Source organism: Salmo salar, chromosome 01 (assembly GCF_965601325.2).
Source record: "Salmo salar chromosome 01, fSalSal1, whole genome shotgun sequence".
Classification (NCBI taxonomy): domain Eukaryota; kingdom Metazoa; phylum Chordata; class Actinopteri; order Salmoniformes; family Salmonidae; genus Salmo; species Salmo salar.
In genome coordinates, this window is record NC_138291.1 from 14,165,340 (window position 1) to 14,175,476 (window position 10,137).

Genomic DNA, 10,137 nt, shown 5'->3' on the forward strand with positions numbered 1-10,137 from the left:
CATTTCCATTCAAATAACAGTTGTTGGATAGTAATAATAGCCATCTTATATCGCTATCTGACAGACTAGAGGCTAGAGCTTATCTGGCTGTGGTAGCTACCAACTAGCGCAGCTTTTTTATTCACCTCAGTCGAGAGGGTATGAAACATTACCCACCATTACATGCCAGTTACAATACTAGCTCAGCACTGCGAATAAACACTAGTTACATTTTTTGGTATTGGTATTTTATTAGGATCCCCATTAGCTGTTGCAAAAGCACCAGCTACTCTTCCTGGGGTCCACACAAAACATGAAATAATACAGAACTTTAATAGACAAGAACAGCTCAAGGACAGAACTACCTCAATTTTAAAAACGACACACATAAAAAATGCACATGTAGCCTACATATCAATACATACACAGAAACTAAGTCAAATAGGGGACAGGGGTTGTGCCATGAGGTGTTGCTTTATTCGTTTTTTGAAACCAGGTTTGCTGTTCTTTTGATCAACATGAGATGGAAAGGAGTTCAACTCAAAAATGTCTCTGTATTATACTGTACACTTTCTTGAATTTGTTCTGGATTTCGAGACTGAAAAGACCCCTGGTTGCATGGCTGGTGGGGTAAGTGTGTGTGTCAGAGCTGTGTGTAAGTTGACTACGCAAACAATTTGGTATTCAACACATTAATGATTCTTATAAAAAGAAGACGTGATGCAGTCAGTCTCTCCTCAAATCTTAGCCAAGAAAGACTGGCATGCAAAGCATTTATGTAAGCCTTATAATTACAATGAAGAGCAAGACGTGCTTCTCTGTTCATGGCCAGCTGCAGCTGAAGTTTCCTTGCAGCATTTGACAATAATCAAGATAAGACAAAACTAGAGCCTACAGGACTTGCTTTTTGGAGTGTTTGTCAAAAAAATCTGAGTATACCTTTATTACAGACAAACCTACCCCCATCTTTACAACCATTGAATCTATATGTTTGATGACAGTTTACAATCTAAGGTAACGCCAAGTAATTTAGTCTCCTCAACTAGTTCAACAGCCACATCATATATTACCAGATTCAGCTAAGGTCTAGAACTTAGGGAATGATTTGTACCAAATACAATGCTCTTAGTTTTAGAGATGTTCAGGACCAGTTTCTTACTGGTAACCCATTACAATACAGACTGCAACTCTTTGATAAACGTTTCAGTGACTTCATTAGCTGTGGTTGCTGATGCATACATGGTTGAATCATCAGCATACATGGACAAAAACATGTTTTGTTTAACACCAGTGGCAGGTCATTGGTAAAAATAGAAGAGGGCCTAGAGTTTAACTTCTGTGAATACCCGCAGGACCTGCAGGTCCCAACAGAGATCATTGCAGCACGGTAAGCACTGCGAAGAAACACTAGTTAATTTTTTTCTGTGACACATAACACTGAACTATGCTCAACTCTCCCATGCTGGTCCAGCCTGCCTTCCAAAAGCTTTGCCTTCACACAGCCTGTCAGCCCGCTCTTTGGTGTCAGTGGGGTCCTAAATTCATCCCGCTGAAACGCCAAACAGCCTACCTGACCGCTAGGAGGCATTCGCATGGTCCTAATGCACACCGTTGCCGCTTTTTGTATCACGTTGCAAATTACGGGGGGGGGGGGGGCAAAAATACAATTTCAGAATGTGGGGGGACATGACTATCTCGCGGGGCAGAAATCTCAGAGACCAATTGGTACACTCTGATTTGCCACCCCAAGATATTCCTGAACAACGTCTATTTGCGCCCCTACTGGATGGAAATTACAAGTGTAATGGCTGTGCTCAATGCAATGGCACTTATAAATGTAGATCCTTCAAACACCCACAAACAGGGAAATCGATCCCAATCAAAGGTGTTATTACGTGCTCCACTAAGGCAGTTATTTATCTTATAACTTGTCCTTGTGGTAAAAATGATGTGGGTAAAACAAAGCGTGAATTAAAAGTACGTATCTCAGAGCATCGTAGCACCATTAGGTGCAAAAACTTGAATTACCCAGTTGCGGCCCACTTTTTGGAAGCAAACCACTCGATTTCGTCTCTGCGTTATATTGGCATTGAACATGTCACCCTCCATAGGAGATGGGGTGACCTTGATAATTTATTGTTAAAACGAGAGGCTGCCTGGATCTTTAACTTTAAGACCCTTGCACCCTTCGGTCTCAACATGGACTTTGATCTTAAGCCATTCTTGTGACTTTGCCATTGTAATTGTTTGTAAGCTTGTGTAGTCTAAAATGAATATATGATCGTATGCTATCCATTTGTTTTTTTGTATGGTGTTTTTTGTATGCCATTTTTATATTTGAGAATTAACCAATAATATTAGGCCACACTTGGCCATGATTACAGACACCTGTGTGTCTTTTGACAATATATAAACTAGTCATCTCGCAGTGTTTGTGATCATACCCTGATGAAGACAGCTTGGCTGTCGAAACGTTGGATATAAAAATGTTGCATCTGAGCTCCTAGAGTGTGCGGCTCTCCCTTATTTTCAAGTTTTCTACTCCGCTAGCCAGCACCTCGCCATAATAGGTGTGCGTTTCTTTTTCTTCTAGGGGGACATGACCGCACCATCCCCAGTGAAAGTTGTGCCCCTTGTTAGCAGTACTTCAAACAAATGGGTATGCTTAAACAGCTAACAAGGTGGCAGTGACACTATTCACAAGTTGAACTAACAGAAACCATTTAGTAATTGCTTTTTATAAATGGGAAATTACAACAACAGGTGATGAAATTAGTTATCCTAGACATAATCACCTTGGTCCAGTGATATAGTGATACACTGAGGTGATAACACTGATGTGTGACTAGGAACTTTCCCACAGTACCTTGAAGCCCACCCAACACCCTCCTCTGTGGAAATATTAAACAGTGAGAAGAAGGCCAGTCAGTGGGATAACTAACAAGTAAACCAGAGGGAAGCTTGACCATTCAGTCAGTCAGAAAATGTTGGGAAGTTGTATGGAAAAAAAGCACCATGGCGATAAGCAGTCCAGAAATAATAATAATTATTTTCACTTAATTTTGGGGGTTTTCCAAAACATACACATGTATAAACGCACCCCAAAACACACACTGAAATACGTATATCTACATAATGCATACAAAATATTGCAGCCTGTGTCATCAAAAGATGCCTCATATGACGACCAAGGAACGTAAATCATCTCAAGTGTACACATTGGAATCCAAGCGACACAATTCTTTAAGGGTGTACAAGAACTCACGGAATCTTCCTCACAGTGAGGGGGCAGTAGTGAGCAGGCACTTGACATCTCTGGAGAGTAAGCAGCCCCCGGGCCTCCTCTGGCCCCAGGTCTGCTGCAGGGCCTCGCAGTCCAGTTTGTTGAGCCTCTGGGAGCACAGCCGCAGGTCCTGGACCTGCTCTGACAGGCCGTCCAAAATAGACCTGTCCTAAGGGTTTACCTGGTTTACCCGGCTACCTGATAACCTGAAGAAAGAAAAGAGAGGGAACAATTTAGAGGGAATGAGAACTGTGACGAACCTCCCACTCTGTCTGCCGAATTCTCTCTCTTTGCTCATGTTTTCCTTAATAGGATGTCGGTGGGCGGAGCCGGGAGGGTCGTCAGCGAAATGGGACACACCTGGGCATGGGTGTGTCCCGGGATAAATACACCTTTCCCTCCCTCCATCCAGACACACTGTTGAATTTTGATTGTGGCAATTTTGTGGCTGTTTTGTTTGTTTGCATTGGCACCCTTCAACACCCCTCATTATCACATCTAGGCATGCAACCACTCTTACACTACTGACTACATATACCATTGTTTAGTGTATATAGGTTACTTCCGTCGTAAATATATTTTTGTTATTCTTTATCTCTACGTTGTCTCCCCTTTTTGTTACAGGCTTCGAGCCGGTTCGTGGCAGAACCAACAGTCTACTATAGGCCTACTGTATCTTGGAGGTTGAGAGAGGTCAAAGGTCGCTGGGTGGAGAGGAGACCGTGGAGTCCCGCTGAGGTCACTGCCAGGTTCCCTGACAGGTCCACAGAAACCATGGAGGGACAGACAGGCAGACACCTGGACACACAGATCTCAGTACTGGACAGTCAGGTCACATGAACCAGAGGTAAGGTACAGGGCAGACACTTGGAAAAGACCCAGGCAGCTCAACTAGCTAAATACAGAAGGACAAGGGTGCTATACATTGAGAGAAACCATTAACACACACTTGGAGAGGGTGGCCACGCTGCCGTTCATCAGTCCATTTCCCACCTGGCTCAAATGGGTCAGGGAGCAGTCATTCTGTGGAACACACTAAGGACCAATTAGAACCATCTTCTCCTTTATCAGCAAGGGACAAATCAAATCCCAGATCTCATGGTATACCCTTAACCAGGCAGTTAGACATACTGTAGTACTATCACTATCAATATGTCAGTGTTGAGTTCTCAGCTTGGCCTCCAGCTTAAACATTACTAGTTGACATGAATCCTACTTACAGGGACTAAATCCTACTTACATCACTACATTTGTTCCTCTATTGAATACATTGATATTGATTATTGCATTTTTGGGTATTGGGTTTGCAAGAAAGTCATTTCACTGTACTTGTGCATGTGACATTAAAACTTGACTTCCAGCTAGACTTGAGCACAACCACATGCATGTCTTAGTATGACTGGCCTCACTCAGGTTAGACAGCAGCTGTGGGAAGTATTTCAGAATGAATGTATACTACATCTTTCAAACTGAACACGTTTGTGCAATTTTTTAAATTTTTTTTTAAAACATCCTCAACCATAATAGTGTTGTTGGCAGCACTGGCGCCTCTTTGGTTTTAGAGGTGGAGGGGGGGACATAATCTGCCGTTTTTGGGGGGTGGGGGGGGGGCATCTACAGCTCTTTTCCCGCATTTTTAGACAATCCAATATGCTGTTACTATTTAGAACAAAAAGTAAACAAAACACCAACAGTCATCAACCTAGATAAGAGATCATTATTAATTATGTTTAAGTGATTAATAGGACTGAAATAGATCAAGGTTAATTAAATAATAAATATTGAGGTGCGCCTATAACCAATAGCCTAACAAAAGAACAGCCCTTTATATTACATTTTGGCAACGCAGCAGCTAGGGATTGCCTAAACAGCTACCGTATCTCCCTGACGTGGGCATGTTTTCAATACAGACTACTTTTGTCATACTGTATTCCATAAAAGGCATCCAGACCTTATGAAAGTTCCCCAGTATACCCTTAATCTTGTAATAAATAAAATATAGTGATACATAACTTGACATTGTGAGAGGACAATCAACCTTCCAATTAATGGTAATGCATTTATTAACCACTATAAATACTTGGTTACACAGTTTCTTCAGATAAGTCTCCAGTATCAACATTTCCAAGTAAACAAAGACAGGGAGAATCTGTAGAGATGCTGAGATAACATACTCTTTGCCAGAATTCAGAAAGCCTTCACGAGACCATAACATGCAAATGTGTCCTCTTTTGTGTTTTACACCTACAGCAGAGGAATTACATTTCTGAGTGCCTGTATTTCAGTTTCAATGGAATATAGTGCATTCTATGGATGGTCTTAAACTGCAGTAATTTATGTCTGAGATGATATGAACATGTCTGGGCATTCAGAGAAATCTGTACACATTCATCATCAACAATAGATTTTACCAGGTCTTCCTCACATTTTTGTTTTGTGTCATTGGGTAAAGCCTCTATCAACCCTTGATATAGTTTGGAAATCAACTTTGGAGTTTTGTCAGACTGCCTTAAAATAGCATCAGGCTTGACCAGTGTTTGCTGCACAGAGGGAATAAAGTGTTGTATCTGCAAAAATTAGCCTCACCTCCATCAGACTGGTCTTCCCTGGCTGCCTGACCCTGCTGAGACCCCTGTCACCATCTGATACTCCTAAAATGAGGCATGACCAAGAATTACCTTCATGTACAGTAATGCATTATGTTATCCAAGAATAGAATCAATGGTTCAATAATTGAAATTACCATTATTCCCAGATCCCAGACTGTAGCTTTAAGCTTAAGCTGTTGTCTTGTAGCTACTGTAGGTTTACCCATCAATTCAAGATGGAACTTTGTATCATTCACTGACATTGTTAATATACTGCAGAATTCACCTGAGCTCTGTAGACTGGTCATCCCTGGCTGTCTGACCCTGCTGGGACCCCTGTCACCATCTGATCCTGCTAAGACATGATGAGCAGTGTTCTGACTGCATCAGAGGGCTGCATTCCCACGGGATACCTGCAGGATCTGCAGGTCACAAAAGAGATCATTGCAGCACGGTAGGCACTGCAAATAAACACTAGTTCACTAGCTCTGCTTTCTTTTACAACTCAGTGAAAGAGCACAACACATACACACTGAACTATGCTCAACTCTCCCGTGGTGGACCAGCCAGCCTTCAAGGAAGCTTTGCCTTCACACAGCCTGTCAGACCACTTTTTGGTGTCCGTGGGGTTCTAAATCCAGCCGACTGAAACTGAAAACAGCCTACCCTCCTGCTTGGAAGCATCCGCATTGTCCAAAAGCACACCATTGCCACTTTTTGTATCATATTGCAATGATAAAACTGTGTGGGGGGGGGGGATGCAATTTCAGAATGTGGGAGGACATGACCACCCCATCCCCAGTGAACATTACAACCCAGGTTAGCAGCCCTATTACACAAATGGTTATTCTTAAATAGTTAACAAGGTGGCAGTAGCACCATCCACAGGTTGAACTAACAGAAACCATTTAGTAATTGCTTTTTATAAATTGGAAATTACAATTAACAGGTGATGAAATTAGTAATCCTAACCATAATTGCCTTGGCCCAATCTCTGAGTGATATAGTGATACACTGATGTGTGACTAGGCACTTTCCCACAGTATCTTGAAGTTCACCCAACACCCTCCTTTGTGGAAATATTAAACAGTGAGAAGGCAGCCAGTCAGTGGGTTAACTAACAAGGAAACCACAGTGAGAAGCTGTGTGTCTTTAGAAGCTCAAACCAATTTGGCTGGGAACATTGTCTGACTTACAAGACTCATGACGCTCCACCCCCAGATTTGTGTCGGATGCATACTACATCTTTCAAACTGTGAAAAGGTTTGTGCACGTTTAAAAAAAAAAATGTCCCCGACCATAATTGTGTGGTTAGCAGCCCTTTACACAAATGGGTATGTGTCACGCCCAGGCCATAGAGCGGGTTTTGTTCTCTATTTTGGTTAGGCCAGGGTGTGACTAGGGTGGGAATTCTATGTCCTTTTTTCTATGTTTTGTATTTCTTCGTTTTGGCCGGGTATGGTTCTCAATCAGGGACAGCTGTAGATCGTTGTCTCTGATTGGGAGCCATACTTAGGCAGCCTGTTTTCCTTTGGGTTTTGTGGGTGGTTAATTTCTGTTTAGAGTTGATGTTCCTGAAAGAACTGTTTGGCTGTCGTTCATTTTCTTGTTTTGTTTAAAGTGTTCTATTAAAATTAAATGATGAGCACTCTCCACGCCGAGCCTTGGTCTACTCCCTGCAACAGCCGTTACAGTATGCTTAAATAGTTAACAAGGTGGCAGTAGCACCATACACAAGTTGCACTAACAGAAACCATTTAGTAATTGCTTTTTATAAATTTGAAATTACAATAAAAGGTGATGAAGTTAGTTATCCTGGACATAATCGCCTTGGTCCAATCTCTGAGTGATATAGTGATACACTGATGTGACAACACTGATGTGTGACTAGGCACTTTCCCACAGTATCTTGAAGCCCACCCAACACCCTCCTTTGTGGAAACATTAAACAGTGAGAAGAAGGCCAAAGTGTGAAGCTGTGTGTCTTTACAAACTCGCACCAAGTTGCGAACATTGTTTCACTTGCAAGAATCATGACTTTCCACCCCCAGAGTTGAGTCGAAGATACAGCGGCTGTGGGAATAGACTAGGGGGAACATGACAAAATGGAGGGATTTAATCATTTCTCAGCTTGACCATTTCTTCAGTCAGTAAGCAAATGTTGGGAGGCTGCATGTAAAAAAGCCCCATGGCAATAAACAGTCCGAAAATAATGAGAATTTCATTCAATTAACATTTTTTGTTTCCCATTGAACACTTACAAAAACATAGACAATACACATACACAATGTATAACCGCACACACAAACACACCCTGAAATAAGTATATCTACATAACGCCTACAACATATTAACGCAGAGATCACTCTGCAGCTTGTGTCATCAAAAGATGACTCAAATATGAGGACCAAGGAATGTAAATTACCTCAAGTGTACGCATTGGAATCCAAGCGACACCAGTCTTTAAAAGGTGTGAGTACTCAAGGAGTCTTCCTTACAGTGAGGGGACAGTAGTGAGCAGGGACTTGGCATCTCTGGAGAGCAAGCAGCCCACGGGCCTCCTCTGGTCCCGGGTCTGCTGCAGCGCCTGGCGGTCCAGTTTGTTGAGCATCTGGGAGCACAGCCACAGGTCCTGGACCTGTTCCGACAGGCCTTCCAAACTACAGCTGTCCCAGGGTCTGACTACAGGACAACCAGAAGAAAGAAAGCGGGAACAAATTAGAGGGAATAGGAGAGATACCGAGAGTAAAAATCAATAGACTACTACAGGCCTACAGTATCTTGGAGGTTGAGATAGGTCAAAGGTCGCTGGGAGGAAAGAAGGCTGTAGAGTCCCGCTGAGGTCACTGCCGAGTTCCCTGACAGGTCTGCAGACACCTGGACAACAGTACAACAAGACACACAGAACTCAGTACTGGACAGTCAGGTCACATGATCCAGAGGTAGTGTACAGGGCAGGCACTTGGAAAAGACCCAGGCAGCTCAACTAGCAAAATACAGAAGGACATGGGTGATATACATTGACAGAAACCATAAACACACACTTGGAGAGGGTGGCCACGCTGTCCATCAGTCCATTTCCCGCCAGATTCAGGTGGGTAAGGGAGCAGTCATCCTGTGGAACACACAAAGGACCAATCAGAACCATGTTCTCCTTTTACACCAAGGGACAAATCAAATCCCAGATCTCATGGTATGCCCTTAACCAGACAGTTAGTACTATGTCTATCACCCAATATGTCAGTGTTGAGTTCTCCGCTTGGCCTCCAGCTTAAACATTACTAGTTGATATACATCCTACTTACAGGGGGACCATCACTACATTTGTTCCTCTATTGAAGACCATCTTGCCATAGCTCCCCATTAAATCAAATGGTGTACACACTAAGATACAACCATTGTATCGTAACTAACATATCAGCAGATGCTTCTTGGGTTGAATACCAAAGGCAAAGTTGTGCAGCAGATAAGTGGATGACATGCTTCCTTATCAACCAGTGAAATGTTTTCAGTTTGCAAGGCGACTGTCTCAGACCTGTGGTTTAGGTTTACTGGTTAGCAGACCATAGATAACAAGTGCTTTACTGAGAAACAAGTCTCATTACCAGATACCCAACCAATTGTTTCAACAATTTCTGTTAAAAGCTTCTCATCATTTACTAATCTCTTTCTTGTATTTATCATGTACCTTCCTGGACATGATGAAGACAGTTTTTTAGACAAACAATGCTTAATTTAATGTAAAAATACTCTATAGAATAACTTTATTTGAATTTGAGTGTGTGTATTTGTTTGTGTGCATGTGTACGTGTGTGTTTGTGTGTACCTGGTTGTTCTAGTGTTGATACTATATACAGTTGAAGTCTGAAGTTCACATACACTTAGGTTGGAGTTTTTTCAACCACTACACACATCTCATTAACAAACTATAGTTTTGGTAAGTCGGTTAGGACATCTACTTTGTGCATGACACAAGTCATTTTTCCAACAATTGTTTACAGACAGATTATTTCACTTAATCACAATTCCAGTGGGTCAGAAGTTTACATACACTGAGTTGACTGTGCCTTTAAACAGCTTGGAAAATTCCAGAAAATTATGTCATGGCTTTAGAAGCTTCTGATAGGTTAATTGACATCATTTGAGTCGATTGGAGGTGTACCTGCGTATGTATTTCAAGGCCTACCTTCAAACTCAGTGCCTCTTTGCTTGACATCATTGGAAAATAAAAAGAAATCATCGAAGACCTCAGAAAAAAATGTAGACCTCCACAAGTCTGGTTCATCC

General features: G+C 42.1%; 1 long non-coding RNA gene across 1 annotated transcript; it reads right to left on the minus strand.

Annotated features, from left to right (window-relative positions):
- Positions 1-222: 222 nt before the first annotated feature.
- On the minus strand, positions 223-8,996 carry LOC106564500 (uncharacterized). Its single transcript, XR_006769061.2, has 4 exons — positions 8,895-8,996; positions 8,626-8,727; positions 6,137-8,532; positions 223-5,913 (listed from the first exon to the last, which is right to left on the minus strand). It is a non-coding gene; the product is annotated as an uncharacterized LOC106564500 (long non-coding RNA).
- Between the last annotated feature and the right edge of the window lie 1,141 nt (positions 8,997-10,137).